This window comes from Corvus kubaryi, unplaced genomic scaffold (genome assembly GCF_017639235.1).
Source record: "Corvus kubaryi isolate FWS band 111438036 unplaced genomic scaffold, C.kubaryi_AGA036_p1.0 76, whole genome shotgun sequence".
Taxonomy (NCBI): Eukaryota; Metazoa; Chordata; class Aves; order Passeriformes; family Corvidae; genus Corvus; species Corvus kubaryi.
In genome coordinates, this window is record NW_024582063.1 from 481,233 (window position 1) to 500,675 (window position 19,443).

The 19,443-nt window shown below is 41.2% G+C and overlaps 1 long non-coding RNA gene across 1 annotated transcript; it reads left to right on the forward strand.

The window, feature by feature from the left end:
- The first annotated feature begins 3,298 nt into the window (after window positions 1–3,298).
- Window positions 3,299–13,306, forward strand: LOC121675817. Its single transcript, XR_006020229.1, has 2 exons — window positions 3,299–4,130; window positions 6,448–13,306. It is a non-coding gene; the product is annotated as an uncharacterized LOC121675817 (long non-coding RNA).
- Window positions 13,307–19,443: the final 6,137 nt, after the last annotated feature.

Here is a 19,443-nt window from a genome sequence, read left to right on the forward strand (position 1 = left end):
ATGTAGAGAAAATTGAAAGAGGTAAATATCTAGCCTTGCTTCACATTCAAATTGCAAGAGGCTTAATCATTGGCTACAGTGTCTTTTGTCTAGGATTTGAAATTCAGTGTACTAAGTCTTTGAGCCAGGTTTGCTCATTCCTGTGGGAGTTAAGGAAACAACAGCTGAATATAATTTTATCAGGCTGCAAACTTAGCTGATCCCTTGAGCTCAGTTTCTTTATCCTATTTCTCTAGGATCCACAATAAGCCCTGTGCTAATTGTGGATCCTAGAGAAATTGTCAGGGCTCAGGCCACTTGAAATTAGGAAATGGAAGGAAAGAGCATTGTCTTATCCCAGTGGCTGGGATCTCTTCCAAACCCACCTAGATCTTTAGACATGGGTATATCCACAGTGGCAGCAGGTCCCTGTGCTCTCTGGATTAAAGATGAAGTGCAAGATGTGCAAGGACAACCATACCTTAAATTTCAGCCTGTGCTGAAGAGGTTTGCTGAATCCTGATCCAGCATGAATGTGGAAGTTTAGCCTATTTCTGAAGGGTTGGTAACATTACTTTTTTTGACAACATGAGAACATCCTGTTTTGATAAATGGCACATTCCCTTCCTGTAGCATTACTTCATAAACCATGTTTCTAACAGTCTGAAGCAGTTTCAGCAGGGAAATACTGTGAGAATTGGCTGTTGAGACAGCTGAAAGCAAGGCTGGCTTTTCAAACCTCTCCTTCTTCATCTGTCCACATCCCAAGAGACCAGTGTGCTGCTCTTCCCTCACCACTTCTTGCCACTCAAACAGGAGATCATATTCCCACAATCAACACTTTCAGACATCACCTGCATGTTCTTCACTCTGTTTAGTACAGAACAGATGGTTCAAACCAATCCAACAACCAACAGTGCCCCAGATCTGATCAGGGCAGTTCACAGGCAGAGTTGGCACAATTGTGGAAGTGTGAAGCTCCAAATGAGAAGTAATGAACTCTTTACACACACCAGACAGATACCAAAACACTTCAATCATGCCTCAAGGGGGCAAATACCCTAATAATTCTATACAGGTAAAACATTTTCTTGATGCAGAAGCAGCTATGGCTGCAGTAACCATGCAGGAGTAATTAGTACCTCTAACAATGATAGCTCACATCTCTGATAAGAAGCAGAGACAGATCTGGACAGACCTTCTTCCAGCTACACCCCCAAGCTCATTCTGTTAAAGCCTGAGGTGGAACATCGTTGGGGAATACAGAGGGGATGACAATGGCTCACTCATTTCATTAACTTTTAGAGCACAGCAAGATGGGAAAGCTAAAAAGGAAGGAAAACTGAAGAAGGCTGAAGACACCATTCATTTTTCTTTAATAGAAACAACATTAAAAACTGCCTATTGTTTAGGCACAAGGATCAAAACTGACTTGTCAAGGTCTAAAATATAATCAATCATTTATTAAGGACTTAACTGACAAATCTTATGAGGAATCTCTATAAGAAATCCAGCTGATGGTCAATCAAAATGCTTGATTTTTTCAATTGCCAGCAAAAAATATGGAGAAACTAATAAAAAGCCTGTCTGCTTGAAAAATGCATGATTTGTTAGTCTCTACCTGTATTGTAAATACCTTGGTATGTGCAGGCCAAAATTTAAAAATAAGCATAGTCAAAACATGAACGTTTGGTGCTGTAATGAAGTGGGACATGACATCAAAGACATCAAATTATTGTTATCTCCTTGGTTCGTGTGGCACCAAAATCTGACTGGAGGGTGGTCATTGCAGCATTGAAACCTGGCAGTTGAGAGGTGAATGTTAATTTTTGGTAAAAACTGTTCCATAGCAGTGCTGAGTAAAGCCAACAGTAAATGAGTTCATTAACTTCTTTCAAAAATATCTGTAGCATGTCTCTGCCCCACAGGGAGAAGCTTCAAGCTACAGGAAGTTCAGTAATAAAGCAAAAACTTAGTTGAAATAGTCAGATGTTACTTCACTACATCCTCACTGAAGTGATGATCCACCAAAGTGGATTATTTAAAGGTAAATCTATTTGGTACTTCAGTATCTTGAAGTCAATCTGTTGATAAGTTTTCTTGAGTCCCCAGCCTATACAGTTGATAGCCTTCAACTTGTTTCTTATTGATCATAAAATTTTTTCATCATTAAAAGAACAAAATTATCTTTAAGAAATGTAGGGCTGTTTTACCAGAACTGCCAGACTGTCAGAAATCTGAAAAGGAATGTAAAACTCTGCTCAGGACTAACTCATCCACACTTGATTTGACCATACATGGCTTTCCTGAAGATGTAAATGGTGACAAAGCCTTTATTTGTTAATCTGAAATGCTTACACTCAAATAAAATATGCTTTCTTCAAACACATTAATAAATCTGTCTTGGTGAATCAGTTGCAAGTGCCATACTAAGAAAATGGAATCTCGAGAGACATAACAAATAATTAAGTCCTTGCAGGAAATTCATCTCTTTTCCCAGCTACCCACAGGAGATTTACATGCAAAGCTTATATTGAAGTTACTTGTAATTAACATTGAGCACTTACAAGAACACAGAAAACTGGAATGCTGGGGAGGGGGGGGGGAAGTAAGCATTAAGATCTATGTCTTAATTTAGATCTGCAGATTTTTATGTTTATAAAAGTTTTGGGGTTATGAAACATGTACAAAGGATGGCCCTTCAGAACTGAGACTTTCAGTATTATCCTACTGTTCTGGGATGGGTACAGATAAAAAATGCTCCACTTTAATCCAAGAATAAAAAATTCTCTAAGTGCTACTATGAATCTGGATGCAATTAATTTGAGAAGCAGTTCTGATTTTGTTTGTTGGCTTAAATAATTGCATGAATCTGGTTAATACCTGTAACCAGGAATATTCCACATGGCTTTGACATGAACTTCCAGCGTTTCACCTCTTTTTGTTACACGTGACTGTATTGACACAATGTTTTGTAGATTTAGGTAGGATAATTTCCCTCTGTGTGGGAAATCTGTGCTGAGGTAAATCACATTACTGCAAAACTGATTGAAGGATAATGTGCTTCTAACCAAGTAAAGCCAACAAACTTCAAATGAACACATGCAGAGTTTCCTAAAGTAATATATTGCATTAGGGGATATGAAGTAATGTCTCTAAAAGAATTTTTACCCTAGAACATTGCAAATCTAATTGGAGGGCACTCTGGACTGGTTGGGGAATGTCAAGAGGAGTGACAGTTTTCCAGTATGACACATGAGTTCAAATATATTTACATAAAAGTCTTTAAATCTTTAAATAGTGCATTCAGTGTATATAACCAAAAATAACTGGAACACACTTAGCAGCAAAGCTGCTAGATCCACCTGAATCGTACAGATTTTCACTGAATGTTTTGTATTGTACTCATGTGAAGGAATATCTGTAACTCATGAATGTCCCACTGTGTTGGTGATCCCAAGAATGACATGGATAAATATCTACGGAGTTATAAGAGTTATGAGCCAGCTACTATAGGAACAGATGGAGCAAAGGTTTTCCTCTCTGTTACAAAGTGAAGACATTCCTAAAATCCTATGTATTTTTGCAGCAAAACCAGCACCCCCTCCAAAGAAAAACAGTGTTTTGCCTTATTAAAGTGGTGATGAAGTACCAAAGTATGGCCCAGTGTAGAGGAATGGCTGGGTGAACAGGGACATGTATACGTGCACAACCCAAGCTGTGTTTGTGAACTGTCCTTGACTAAGGAAAAAGGAAAAGGACAATGCTGATGTGGCAAGGATGTTGGGGAGGGGATGCTGACCGCAGAAAGAGGAATACTTTTGTTAGTCAGTCACATATTTGTTTGTAACCAATCGCTTGCTATTCAGGGCCGCGAGAACAGCAGCTGTGCTCCAACAGCATGGGGCTTGCTTGTAGAACTATGGTGTAACTATGTGACCAGCAAGACAACAAACGGAGTTCCAGCATATCTCTGTGAGAAGCGTGGCTCATCCCGGCAGATCTCTGGCTATTTCTGGCGCCGGAACAGGGACTGTTCCTCCGAGGAAGATACGCTCGCTGATCACCGAAAGGAGGGTGACGGCGACGAGCGAGAGAGATCCTGCGGGCGGAGAGTGTGGACCGCGGGTCAAAGGACGTCGGTCAGGCCGGTAAGAAGGGTCGCTACCTTCCCTCCGTGATACCCTGCTAGCATGGATTTAGAGTTTGCGGCAGCGCAACAATTGCTCCTCGGTATCCTCGCTAAGCGAGGGGAGGAGGTCAAGGAAAAGGATCTAAATAAGCTCGTTTTATGGGCGCGGGAGCATGGACACTTGCGAGTCCCCCCCCTCTTCAATGCAGCCGAGTGGAGGGAAGTAGGGGATCACCTGTGGGACTGTACTATCCAGGGAAAAGGGAAAGAAATGACAAACTTAGGGCCCACCTGGAGAACTGTTATAAATACCTTGAGAAATATGCAAGCCGAATCGAAAGCAGCCGCGGCTGCGGTAGAGGCAATTGGAACACCGCTGGGGTTGTCGCTCCTGCCCGAACTGCGCAGCGCGGGGGGCTGAGTGGACTGTTTAAAAGCCCGAGCGCAATAAAAGGGCAGAAAGCAGAGATACACTTTGAGACTGTCACTGAGTTCCTACAGGAGCAGGAGAAAGAGCTCTTGCAAACAAAGCCGAAAGAGGAACTTACCGCCACGGCGCCTCAGAGCAAACTGGAGGCAGCGGCGGAAGTCAGGGCTGAGCAGTCAATGGGCGGAGCGACGGGCAGCCCTTCTTGTCAGCCGCGCCTCGACCCTGCTTGCCCGGCCCCTCCCGCTCCGCTGCCGGCCGGACCTCGCCCTGAACCACGGAGCGGTCCGCTGCCCCACGATGGTGTCCCAGTGCCGGAGGTGGTCAATGAACCGCCCCCGGCCCCGGGGCCTGGAGGGGATCAGCAGGCCTTGGGGAAATGGGCCCGTCAGATTGAAGAAGCCGTGCGCCGGATGGAACATCGTCTTGATCGCGCTCTGTCCTTTATGGAGGAAAAGCTTAATCGGAAACAAGAACCTGAAGCAGGTCTTACGGGACTCCCGAAGGCCGTGGCCCAGACGGCCCTGCAACTACAAGAATGGGTTCAAGCCGAGCCCTCCCCTCCACCTCCCGACTTGGATAGCACAGCACTGCCGCCCTGCGCCACAGGCGCTCCCCGTACCTCTCGGCTGGGGCAGAGGTGGTCCGGAATTATAAAAGATGCTATCTTAGAAGGGGACTGGCACACTGCAGGGAATATCACATGCCCTGTAGTGTTCGAACAAAATGGGCCACAATATGAGCAACACGACTGGAAAGTTCTATAGCAGGCCAAGAAGTCTGTAACAGATCATGGAATAAAATCTGATGCTGCCTGCATGGCCTTAGAGCGGATTTTTACAGCAGATACCAACTCTCCTTACGGACAGCACTAACCTGGCCAAACTTCTGTTGACACCATCCCAGTTCCTTCATTGGGAGAGGGAATGGAAAAGATTAGTGCAAATGGAGGCCAACCGCCCATGACAACAAAATGACCCCTTATATGGCCTCAACCCAGACATGCTGACAGGGACTGGAGTATATGGACACTTACAAGTGCGGCAAGCGATCCATGATCGGGCTGGGCCATGCAGCATACTGCACATCAGAGGCCACCTCTCCAACCAAGGCTTAGGCGAAGGCAATGGCCGAGCTGATGCCTTGGTTAGCCCGTTATTGAAGGCACCTCAAGACTCTTTTGCAGCAGCCCATGACAGTCATGCTATGTTCCACCAATCCGCCAAGGCCTTGCAAAGACAGTTCCACATTACCAACACTGATGCACATGGGATTGTGAGGGCCTGCCCACAGTGTAGCCAGCATGGCTCAAGTTTAGACCTTGAAGTAAACCCAAGAGGGCTGCAGGCATGCGAACTGTGGCAGATGGACGTCACACGTGTGCCTGAATTTGGGCGTCTAAAATATGTGCATGTCAGTGTAGACACTTTTTCCAAAATGATATGGGCTACCACGCAGTCAGGAGAGAAGGCAATCCATGTGATTCGCCACCTGACCGCGTGTTCTGCTGTTATGGGTATACCAGACTCCCTAAAGACTGATAATGGGCCAGCTTATGTGGGGGGTCAAGTGCAGAAGTTTTTACAACTATGGGGTGTTAAGCATAATACCAGCATCCCCCATGTGTCTACAGGACAGGCTATTGTAGAACGGGCCCATCAGACAATCAAGGAATATTTAGCTAAACAGAAGGGTACTGAGCAAACAGATCCTGTAGTTAGGCTGCAGCAGGTACTGTTCACTCTAAATTTTTTGAGTTTGGCAGGAGATGCTGAACAGCCCCCCATAGTCACACATAACAGCCATGTTAAGCTATAAGCTACCCAGGGGTACAAATTTGTTATAAAGACCCACGGATGGGACAATGGGGGGAGGCAGCTCCATTGTTATTTAATGGTCGAGGTTATAGTTGTGTTTCTACAGATACCAGACCGATACGGGTTCCTAGCAGATGGACCAAGCCTGCTCCCAGTCCTGCTGTTGACACAAAAGGCTCCAGCGAGTGCGTGACCGACTGAGCCAGGACGTGGCACGTACAGCAGATGTTCCCAACCTTTGGGAAGTGAACCTTCGCTTGGTGGCTGACAACCTCACATTTGGACAACCACTCACAGAGTCTGGGAACAGTCCCCGAGTGTGCATGCTAATCGCTGCAGAAATTGTTTACGCTGGTATAATAGCTTGTGCTTGTGCTTGTGCTGTGGGGGCTGTGGGGAACAGCTTACTAGGGGAACTTGGAACATAGACTAGCAAGGTAGTTTATGCCGAGAATGTTATCAAGTGCCTGAGACAAGAAGTTTTAGGCAGTGTGCGTCCATCGTGCTCGGGATATTTTGTTGTGGTTTTGGGTGCATACGAAAGGCTTTAGAGAACGTTGTTAATCGGGCTTGGCTTGTGCAAAGAGAAAAAGAGGGAATTGTAGAGGAATGGCTGGGTGAACAGGGACGTGTACGTGCACAACCCAAGCTATGTTCATGAACTGTCCTTGACTAAGGAAAAAGAAGAACAATGCTGATGTGGCAAGTTGACAGGTTGTTAAGAAGGAGGTGCTGACCTCAGGAAGAGGAAGACTTGTGTTAGTCAGTCACGTTCATATTTGTTTGTAACCAATCACTTGCTATTAAAGGCTGTGTGAACAGCAACTGTGATCCAATAGCATGGAGCTTGCTTGTGCGTGCTTGGGGAATTAGGGTATAACTATGGGACTGACAGTAGAATAAACAGAATTCCATCATATCTCTGTGAGAAGCATGGCTCATCCCCGCAGATCTCTCTGGCTATTGCCCAGAACAACAACGGCTGTGCAAGTGCAGGCCTGGATTCTGAGGCCAAAGCATTCTGAAACTTGTGCTCCAGTGCTTCTCTTCTGCAGTGGAGAAGAGATTTCTTGAAGAAGCCTTTGTGAGTGGTTTTTGCAGAGGTATTGGCAATAACAAGTGTACACTGATTTTCAGGAAAAGTAATGAATGACAGTGTTTTCCCACAGTCACTGAGGCTCTCTGAGGCCAGCCAGCCCAACTACCCCTTGGGTTTGCTGCATGGCTGCTTCTGTACACCTTCAAACCTTGCTGAATCTTCACATGCAAAACCTGTGCCATCTGGGTGTCACATTCCCTGGCTTTGCTTTTTTCCAGGTGGTTCTTTGCCTGTCAGGAGCTCAGCCTGGTATAGTGTGCTGAAGTGCCTTCACAGTAACGACAGTGACACTGCTCAGGCTGCATTAACTTGGCTGCTTCATGAATGGGACATAGAGGTTGTTCCCCAGCAGATCCTCTGTTACACAGCAAAATGAAGTCTCCTCTTCCCACAGAAAAGATGTAAGGCACATCTGTCATGATCTGTTTGGACCTCTCAAGTCTGCAGGACAAGACACTCTGTAAATTAAACAACTCTCATTAGCTCACTGGGAAAGAAAAACACGACAAACAAAGGCTCCATCCCCTTTGCACATGAATTCACCTTTTAGTTCATCCCCTCTCCAACTGTCAGGATCTTTAATTCATAACTCTCAGCTCATGGTCTGTAACTCCTGCACCACTGAGCAGAAGTTACCTACCAACTGTGAGAGTGCTCATCCTGCCTCCCTCCTCCATCAGTGTGGGCATCCCCTGCATCCCACTGGGATGCACAAAAGCCTGAGCAGGCTGGCTGCTGTTGGAGCTGTTTCAAAAGCTTTTTGAGTGAGCTGACACATTTCTAGTGCCCTGAGTGGAAGCTGATCTCTCCCATTGCCATAAGTTAGGGAGCTCTGAAGAAACTGCCCCCAATCAGTGTGCAAGGATGATGGATGGATGGATGGATGGATGCATGCATGCATGGATGCATGGATGCATGCATGCATGGCTGGCTGGCTGCAGGGGACAGTGGCTGCATAAGGACTCTCAGCCTTTCCTGGTGTTGTAAATGGTCAGAATTCTACAGTCGACTTTAAGTTGGTGAAGAATTGAGGAGACTCGTTGAGGGAAACTTGAGCTGAGCCCCTTCCTTATCTTGCACCAGGCTTGAACAAGGACTGAGGACTGAGGGCTGAGGATGTCTGGAATGTGAGGCACAGAAGAGCGCCTGCACCTCTATACCAGCCAGTGGCCTCACTCCCTTCACTGTGTGTAACAAGCCTTGTGGTAAACCTGGTCTGATAAGGAGATAAGGATGTGCACAAAGACTCTCTGGTGAAGGCCAGACTGCCTTTACTGCCACCCCAGCATGTGGAGGAGGACTGAAGTGTTTATTCTACCTTTTATGTCAGCTATAAATTCTGACAGAAAGTAACCAGGACCCTCATTAAGCTCCATTTCTATATTAAGTTTCACACCCCTAAGAATGCAAGTGAAAAAAAAGAGACAACACGTCACACATGTGTGACGAAAGTCACCAAAACTCCAGCTGTAAGATGTGATTGTTCCAGCCCACTGGGAAGAGTCAAAATTTATAGTATAAAAGGGGGGCTTTGGGGCAAAAAGGACAGCAGGAGAAGACACCTCTGCTCAGGATCGGTTGACAGACTGTGTCCTTCCTCCTCTCCTGAGGGGACACCTTTAGGTGAACTTTGCACCTCCAACTGCATTGGAGCAGAGGTGGGAATATTCATTTCTATATTTATATTGTTACTAGATCTCTGTTGCTATACTTTCTGTGGCAACACATGCTAACATCTCTGTAGTTAGTTCATTTATCACCAGCAATTCTGAGCATGCTTTTCTGTTCCTTCAATAATCCACATTATTTGTGAATCTGGATCGTGCAGGTCCTTACTGAGCGCAGTTACAGTGCTGAATTAGCTGTGATCAGAAGTCACAGCCCACTGATCTTTTAGGACCAGCTGGAGCACAGGGGTTTTATTTTCTGACAAATTTCTACACTCTGAACACAACAGGCTCTAAGACACCCCCTCCATCACACTGGTCCTGGTGTTTTCATGGCCAGCATGTTAGACTGTCTCACTAATTCAGCTGAAAATTAATTAAAATACTTTATATGTGTATTTATCTCCTTGCCAGGTTAATTTTCAGTCAGATTAGAGAGCTAAGGCATCTCACCAGAAGCTCAGAGTAGTGATAATCCTAAAAGAAGCACTAAAAATAATACCTTTTAAGAATATGAGCACCACATTCCATGATGTTTCATCAGATCTTATATGTCTTTGAAGACAAATCAACTTTGAAGTCCTTTTTGTCTTTAGCATCAATGAATTTTGGAATTAGTATGACACTAAACTTGCATGGCTTAAGTGATAATTGCATAATTTGCACAACTGTATTGTTGCTGGATGCTAAACTTCTGAGATACTTGATTTGAATGTCAGAAAATCACAGGTATATCTTAGAAATTGCTGCAATTACTGTTGTTAGAATGGGGAAAATGTATTTTCTACCAGTGGAGACACTAAGCTTTTATAAAACTAAATGGGTAGAGAAGAGTAAGTGTTGGGAATCTGGCTGGGGAAAAAAAGGCTGCAGCCTTGTTCCTTTGCCTTGAGAATGCTTACAAGGAATTTTAGGTACAGCCTTGATTTAAGTACAAAGTGATGTGTTCCAAAAGGTCTGCAATAAAGTATCTACTATTTGTTTTGGCTAAACAACAGAATAATTCATTCAAAATCATTAATTACTGCTTAGTATCCAGTCTTCTCTCGTACTGCCATGAAAGATAAAAAAGGTTTCTACAGAAGTACATCTACCCATTGCCACTTTACTGTGTTCTTGCCAGTCAGGCTCCAGTCCATAATGTGAAAATGATGCTACTTTAGTTTGTGATTTTAATCTCCTTTCACGCAGGTGTGCACATTCCCTTTGGATAATCAAACTCTATTTGCTTGCCCTGTTGTTGATTTGGTTCTCAGATGCTGTTTGCCTACCTTCAAGATGTGGCAGAGGTTCAGGAAAAGGTTTTTTAGGAGTTTGCTGCCAGAAGGTGTTAAGGTGACCACCCTCTGGGTGTCGCAGCTGTAAGCTTCTTCAAAATTAAACAAAAGCTGCATTGGTAGACAAAATAAAACACAGTGATTTTTTTGCCACCACTGAGGCCATCAGTATTCATACTTTTAGTCTTTGATAATGAAGATTTGGAAATGCTTGACAAATTCTTTTTGAAAGTGATTGCTATTTTTCTCTTGATTCTTTCACTAGTTTTCTGCAGGCCATAATTTAGGAGGAATGGAATTAACACTAGTGCCAAAATGGCTACATGAAAGACAGCTGCATTCTAAGTTACTAAATTTTAATTTATTTTCCAATTTTGTGTAAAGGAAATGAAAAATAAAATGAAATTAACCAATTACAGTAATATTTTTTCAACAACTGTGTATGATAAAATGCCATCTTAATACTGTGTTGACTCCTGCACAGGCATTCAAGAATTTAAAGAATTACAGAATCTAAAGATTATTCAAAGGTCTTTTGGTTCTTGCGTCTAAATTACTAAAGAAACTAAACATCTTCTTTTTTTAAAATATATTTTTTTGTTTATTCTTGTTTATTTAACCTTAGAAAAAGTGAGACTATATCTGGTAATATCTTCCTAATATGCACTGAATTTTAGGAGGCAAGTTAATTCTTTCATTTGTTCTCTTTGTTGCTATAAAGACTGCATGAAATAGCTAGTACTGTTCACATTATATAGTATTCATTCCAGAAAATTATGTAGTGATAAACAGAAGAAAATATTTAGTGGTGAATTTGTCACATTCTTCTGGCTGTTTTGGAAATATCAGTAAAAACTTGATAGCTGGATTTTAACCTCTTGCTTAGATAAATATGCAACATTATTCTCCTACACATTCATTTCAATATTTTTTCATTCCATTTTAGAGGGAGATGCTTGTTTCTGGTTGAATCTGGTTTGAATTGCACATATATTTGAAACTGTACTTTATGTTTGCCAGTACCACACTCCACATTATAAAAATTAACTGAAGAAATCATGGTCTTGTTTCATTACATTGCTCCTCAAAGTTCTGGGAACCTTCATTGTTACTGAATATGTGTGTATATGTGTCAATTAATGATTGCTGTGATGGGAATGTTCAGGAGACAGATAAGCAAATTTTAAACTTCTAAACGGAATTTTATCAGACTGACATTCTTTAACTACACACTTTATGCTAATGATTAGTTCATATCCACCTCAGTCAAGCCACTGCCCTCTGGATGTGACTGTCCAAGAAATACCTTGTCCACCAAACAGCTCACCCATCAAATCCATCTCTCTGCAAGTTAAAGGGAAGGATGTTGTGGGGGACCGTGTCAAAGGCCTTACAGAAGTCCAGAGAGATGATGTCCACAGTCCTTCCCTTGTCCATTGATGTGGTCAGCACAGGGATGTTTGTGGGTACAATAAGTCTCTGCCTCAGATATGTTTTTCATGCATCTGTCCAGTTTGGGAGGCAAAGCTTGGGAGCAGGTTTAGAAAGCTGCTGAGTTGAAAACCTACTTTCTAGTCTGGAAAACCAAAGTTAGAGGAAGCCAGACGAACAAGACCAGTTTGAATGTAGCTTTTTCCTGGGAAAACAATTAAGGATAACTTGATCTCCTGCTGTACACTTTACCAATTTCTGTTCTATTTCCCTTTCTAAAGCAACAAAGACCATTATACAAATGCCAGAGTAACTGTTGATAACAGCATGGAAGACTTACTCTGATAAAATTGTTAAGGTCCTGTCATCTTGCTGTGTAGGGGACTAGAATTTTAATCTGGGGAAACCTGAGCTTTATTTTGATGTTTGTCTAGTGCCAAGCACAGTGGATTCTGCTTTATGACTGGGGATTTTTGCTATAAGTAAGATGAAAATAATAATTAATACAGTGTTCCATTGCAAAATGAGAATGGTTGCACTAAATTCAGGCTGAATATGGGCCAAATGAGATGATGGAACTCAATCTTCATGTTGAGATGAGTAAACAAAATCCCATCACACTTCAGCTATTCATTCTCCTTAGGACCATCCTTTATTAGCATGTAAATAATATCTGTATTGTGTATAATAAAAAAGATCTTGTTAACTGTTCACAAGAGATTGGTTTCCCCTTTAGTGGAAATGTATCCTATAGTTGAGATGATTCTGATAGGTTTTTAATTAGTCCTTGTGTTAGGAAGAGATTTCTTTCTGTGGATTTGGGCTGTGCTGAAAGTATATGGATTAGATCTTTCACTTGTACCTAAGGGTAAAGGACAGGGAAAGGCTGATGGACTTCTTCCACTTGAACAGACAAGTGGAAAAGGCATAAACTGTCAGACTGTGTCTGCCTGATTTTACAGCTGCCAAAATAGGAAAACAAATTGAGTAAACTGAGTTCTTAATTGCATAAAGTCTGAAAAATTGACATTTATGGAATGCATCATTAAAAGTAATAGATGATGAGTCATCTTCTGAAAAAAAATTTTTTTTGTCTTTGCTTGTCATTAGTCAGAGCCACTTTTATTCATTCATGCATTAATGCTTAGCAGATACAAAGCGTTTTTCCTAATAACAGATTTTTTTGTAGGTGGCAAGTTCATCAACATTCAGTTGGGGCACTTTAAATGACCCAACGGCAGAATATTCTTTTAGTATGTTCAATCAAAATCAGACTTGTCTTTTGAAATGTTTTAATGTCTTGAAATCATATGACCTTAGATGGCAACCCTTCTATAAACTGTCTCTATGCGTTAAGAAAAGCAATTCTAAAGGTTTTTTTTGTTGGACTCGTTCAAATTCTTTATATTTCTTAAATGTCATATTGAGGCAAGCTCTTTGAAGTTAATTCATGCAATAAATAAGTTTGGTTATGCTATTCCTCATTTTGAAGTCATTGACAAGAATACTTCAAACACGGGTAATGAAAGGCAAGCACACTTGAGTTGGATGTTGGCTGTTTGCTGTCTTTTCTCTCTTCCACACCAAGGTGCACACATGGCTCCACACAAATCACAGCCCCAAAAAGAGTGTTTTGATTTGGAGACCACATAATGGCTTTGTTACAAAACAGGTTGTGGTCTTAGCCCACTTATATTTTTATGGTGTGTATTCCCCCACAGAACCTGAGTTGAAGATTTTGTTACCAGAGCTTCTTCTGAAGAGCAAACCTCCCTCTGGGCACCCCAGTGCTACTACCAAAGGCATAAAACTCAGTGCTGCTTCTCGTCATCTTAGTCCTTCCTGCTACTTAGTGTGACATATTTTAATGGTGTTATTTCAAAGGAATTATCTGTAAAACACAGGAATTTCTGGTATTATTTCAGTTGTCCTAAATTCTCAGCTTCTGGATTACTCATGGTTTCAGTTATTTATGCCATTGAACAAGTGGTTTATATTAATACAGACAAAATCGTCTGAGATTTACATAAATTATTTTCAAAGAATAGAGAGAGTTTAAAGGAATTTTATGTAAATTAAAAAAAAAAAAAATCCAGGAAAGACCAAACACATAGCAGCTCTGTGGACTTGCTAGGGTAGAAAATAAGACTAGGCCTTTTGAAGAAAGTGCTATATTTAATTGCTTAAGGATTTTCTTAAGCATTAAAAAACTGTCCTTCACTTCTTTTTTTTTTTTAATAAAACCTTTAGACAACAAAGTAAATCAGGGATATCAAAAGCAAAGCAGCACTGGTGTTCCAGCCATCTCCCTTGATGCCTTTTGTATTCAAGGTCTGTGAATCTTCTGTGGCCTGACTGCTCACCAAGGGCCCGTTAGCAGCTGGTGATAAAAGCCACCAGGACACCCTTTGGTACCTCAGAGCTCTCCTGCCTCTGACTGTGGTTCTTGCCAATGTGTGGAGAGTGGTTTCAGCCTTGATAATTCCACTGCTGCTTACCAGAGTGCTGTTATTTACAGCGACTGCTCCAGTGCTTAATTGGTCATACACAGCCCATAATTGGTCACTGTGCCCCTGTAGTGCCACAATCAGCCACATTCTGCTCCCTCTCAGGACTTACTCGTGAGCATCAGCATTTGCTCTCTTTTATGGAATCAGTGCTAAACTCTATTTTGCTGACCATGTTTTTTCCAGGAGGGATTGATCTCGAAAGAACATAAATCAGACAAATAAACACAAGAAAACTGTGTTTCTATTAAACTGTTTTATAGCAGTCTGCCTGCTTGCAGAGCTACTATCAGAACATCTGAGGAAAAAATCTTTAACCAATGGATATTATTCTCACTTCTGACCTGGCTGACCAGGTCATCTGTTAATGGGAACTTAACCAGACCAAGTCACGTTACTATGACAAGACTCCTTTTTCAGAAAAAGAAGACAGCTGCTTCTAGATTTCAGAAACAGCTTGACAAATGGAACAAAATCCTACAAGTAAAAATAAAAAAATTACAGAGCCAAAGGAATTCTTTAGGAAAAAAACCCACCTGCTAATAAGAAAATAATCAGTACAAAGAGAAATACCAAAATATTTTCTTCCAAACAAGATATGATTTTTTCAATTGGGGTTGTCCTAAGTTTTCACTTTAAAAATTTCCATAATATTGAAATAATATTGAAGGTGAAATTAAGATTTGTTATTACAGAGACTGTGAACTTCTGTCAAAAATAGTATTGGAGGAAACCTTGCATTTGAAAACCAAGACCTTCTGGCATTTCTGTTGTTCGGATCTTTCTGACACCATTTTTCTGAAAAGCCGGCAGAGATGAAATCGCCGGAGTTCCTCCATTTTGAAATTCATAGGAATGCTGTGTACTTTTAAATAGAGTTTAAGACCTCTGAGTATTTTTACTTAGTCTAAAATAAAAATAACTCCAGCTGGAGCCTTACTAGAGGCAATTCTTTTACCCCTCTAACAAGAACCAGATCAAAGAAGAAATACAGGGTTTTTACAAGTTTTCTCCTTCTCTGTTTTCTGCTCCATTATGTCACAACTCCAGTGCAGGTAACTTGGTCATTGAGGCTGATGAATGGCATGGGTTTTCCTGTGTCACTTCTTTATTGGGTATAACATTTCAGGAACAGTCATTCAGCTGCTCTGCCTCCTCCCTTTCATCGTCATTCTTCGCTCTTGTTTAGAACGTCCTCTGTCTCGAGTGTAACTGTCTCAGTTATTTTGAATTTTGAAGCTGTGTTTTTTTAAGATGTGTGAATTAGGTATGTGCTACCCCTGCTTACTATGACTTTCAAGACTGGGGGATTTTTTTAAACTCATTCCACCTGCAGTGAAATATTTAAATTATTTTGAATCCCTTGTGTAAACACAGTGATCTTATGATACAGCTTCAGCAACAGACCTATGTGCAGCCCATGCCAACCACTCTTATTTTATGCTGAAGGGACTGATCAGGGAAGGAAGAAGACCTGATTTACACATGGTTTGCTGAAGGTTCAGCAACATTCAAAGTACAGCCACTACCCTGAAGCTTGCTCCAGACCAAAATGTTCATTTTACATGGGGAAGATGCCCAAAAAGAGAATAGGAGATTATGTAAGAGAAAAAAATATGTACTGCAGGGAAAGTGCAGTTCCTTGACAAAATTCCCTGAGAGGCAAAGCTGAAGTTTTTGCTGTGTGAACCTTCTCCATCTGGTTTGAGGAACTCTACAGGAACCCATGTCATGGTTCTTTACTATGGAAAAGAGTGAAAACAGTGTTTGAACCCATGCCCAGACTGGGAACTACTTGTAGGAACAGAGTTATTCTACCAAAACTTTGCATTGTCACAAGATTAAGAAATGCATCTCAAGTGGTGATGGTGCTTGAACTGTAGAAGTTAATTTCAGAAAGTTTATGCTTAAGTTCCAGGAGTCTGTGTGCTGCTGTAGAAAGGGAAGCAATATCTGTCCTGAAAATTTAACATTATAATAACAAAACATCAAGGGAGATCCCAAGAGGGAAGCAATACAGAAAACGTTGATATCATAAACCAAGAATTTTCAGGCAGGCTTTGAAATTGTTTAAAATGATTGCACAGAATAACAAGTGGGAAAAAATGTAAGAAAACACATTTTTGTGCTCTTTATAGCATTTTGCCTCTCTGACAACTCTGTTTCTCAGAGCTGAAGTAGTTTAAAGTGTGTTCAAGTAATTACTGGAAACTGAGTTGCTTATTCTATCTCATCCTACGTATGGCTGTGCACCCTTCAAGAGCACTGCAATCCCATGTAGAATATATTAATGTGGTCTTTACCCTGACAAAGTCCTAACAATTCTTAGTAGACAATTGGCTGCAGTTAAGAGTTAGACATTTTTAGTGTACAGAACAGAACTTACAGCTTTTTCCCTTGCAATGTTAAATCTGCAGATGGTAACTTCTCTGTCTTTTCGTAGTTGAATGGCACAAGCAGAACCCTTCAGCAGAGAGTTTATGTCATTATCTCAGCATGGTGAATAATTGCAAGCATCAAAATCAACACTACAAAAGGAAGGGACTTCAGAAGGCTTCAAGAACATTCTGGGTAAGTATACAAATGCTCTGCTGTAAGTTGCAGGAATGGCTACTAAAAAGCATATCTACATGATCAAAGTCAAAAGCCTTAACTATCAGAAGACTGCCTTCTGTGTTTTGACAGCCTCCCATTTGTCTGTGAATAACAAAGTTGAAGAAATTATTTCACATCTCTTTCAGCTAAGTGGATTTATAGCTGGTAAGACATAAACATTGATGGAGATAAATGAGAATATGTTATGGGATTGTATTTAGTATTTAAAATTCAGTGATACTTTGAAATCAAATGCTGCTTCTTGACAGGGATGTCATTGGACATTTTTGATGTCTGCTTGGCGCTCTGAACTGCATGCTGTGAAAGGTTCTGTCTCAAAGAGGTTTGTGTGATGTCAAATCAAATTCAGAAGGTGAAGATACAAAGTGTCTGCTCTGTCAAGACTTTTTATTGGGATTGTCTGCGATGGGCACATGGGTGCTTCACTTTCTTTTCTCTTTAATACGTGAGAAATAAGACAAAGTCATTCCAGATCCTTTCCGTTACAGAGTCCTGACCTATCATTCCATGTCTGTGTTTTTCAATCTACCCATCTGTGACTAAGTGGCTTCTTTAAATACTGCATCATTTCTGAGCCATCCAGCACAGATACAGAACTGCACAGAGTGATCCCACCGTTACTTTTGTGAAGGATTCCAGAGCCAGCTGCCAAGCACAATTGTCTAAAGGCTTCCTTTTGGAATCATCCACCATGCAAAAGCACATCACTCAAGGCAATCATGGCCAGTACATTTATTTTTTGAAGCTGGTAAGTCTACATTTCCTGCTCTTCTCCTCCTCATGTAATCTCAGAATAACTGATATATTTGGTTCTGCATGTGTTAAGATTAAAATGACTCTGCATGTGCCCTATTTGTATCCCTGTGCATTCCACAAGAGAGGATGGCCTCGGGATCCCTGTTCTATGATCATTCCAGGTGAAATCTCAAGAAGAGTGAGGAATTGCAAGCAACAAAAGCACTGCATTCCATTTTCCACTTTCATTATCATCACAAACTCCCACAGTGTTCCATAAATTTATCTTTCAGAATGCCTCACTTTCCCTGTCATTGCCTGGGATTTCTGCTTGCTTGCTTATTTTCAGTGGCCCTCCATGTTTGGGTTTTATGTTGCATTTTTTTTCGCATTTCATAGCAAATATACATAATGATTAAAACACTGTAGAATCTTTATTTCTGCCCTGGGTGATATTCTGGGGGATGAGAGTTACATGGACAACGCTCTCAGGCACATGGTGTGATCCTTGGGGTGTCCTGTGCCGGGCCAGGAGCTGGACTTGATGATCCTTGAGGGTCCCTTCCAACTCAGAATATTCTGTGAAATTAGATGTTATCCTTGTCCTCGTTGCAAACTTCAAATTTGCCCAAAAAAATTATTCAGGGTATATTGTAACTTTCTAATGTAACAGCTTACTACATTGTAGAGAGAACGAGCTCTTCAAGAATAACGGTACACCTTTTCAAATATGACCTATACTTTGAAATTTCTGCCTCTTTTTAAAGACCTTTGAATGAAATCTGAGTAAAACATAACTTGTTGATTTGCAGTTTTAGGTGGTTTTGAAATACCACTGTATAATTAACTGCCTACATTTTCTTTAATCTTAGAAATTGGTACATGCAGGACTGGAAGGAGAGCAATTACTGCTGCCTGTAGCTGGCCAGCCCAGGTAGAGAAGTTAATAGAGTTTTGCTATCAAATTTTGGAACCTGTGTCCATGTGAAATCAATAACCCATTATATTCTTAGCTGTGCTTCTTTGAAAGCACACCCTGAGGTTGGCAAACAACTATTCACAATTTCAGATTTTAGTATCTTCTCAGTAGAATCCAATGTATGTTAACATCAAAATTTGGCTTTTCTTTGCTTTAGTACACAGACACAGCTTATTGCCAGCATCAGTGTTTTTGTACTTAAGTTTCTCCCATTAATGTATATTAACACTTATTAACAAAGGAAATGCTGTGCATTAGGGGCATGAGATCAGAAAAGCCATGATTGAAAACTAATTTTTTTCTCTGATGCCTTTTTTTGTTCAGTCTTTTTTACTTAAGAGGAGAAAAGTTTAGGTGTGGTTCGGATTTTGGGGTTTTTTGGGGGGGTTGGGGGGTGCTGGGGTTTTTTTGCAGAAAAATGTGTATCAGGATTTTTTTCCTAACAAGGTAGGTATAGAGAAGAGTCCAGACTAGACAGTAGGTTTGAGAGCTTAAGGCATCTATGTTGTTTGAGACCTGTGTTGAAATAATTTCTTTGCTTGATCTGCTGCATTTTAAAACTAAGCCATTTCTGTTTGTAATTAGCAGTATTTTTTGGGAAATCTACTTAGTGTTTTGCATGCAGATATGAGGTTGTCATATCCATGATCTGAGTTAGTAAGATGCAAACCATTTGATTTTTAAAATTTTTTTTTCTGTTGGTTAGTTGGGGTGTGGGTTTTATATCCAAAATAGAACTGGAAGGGAGTTGTGTATGCTCTTACCTGATTAATTTCA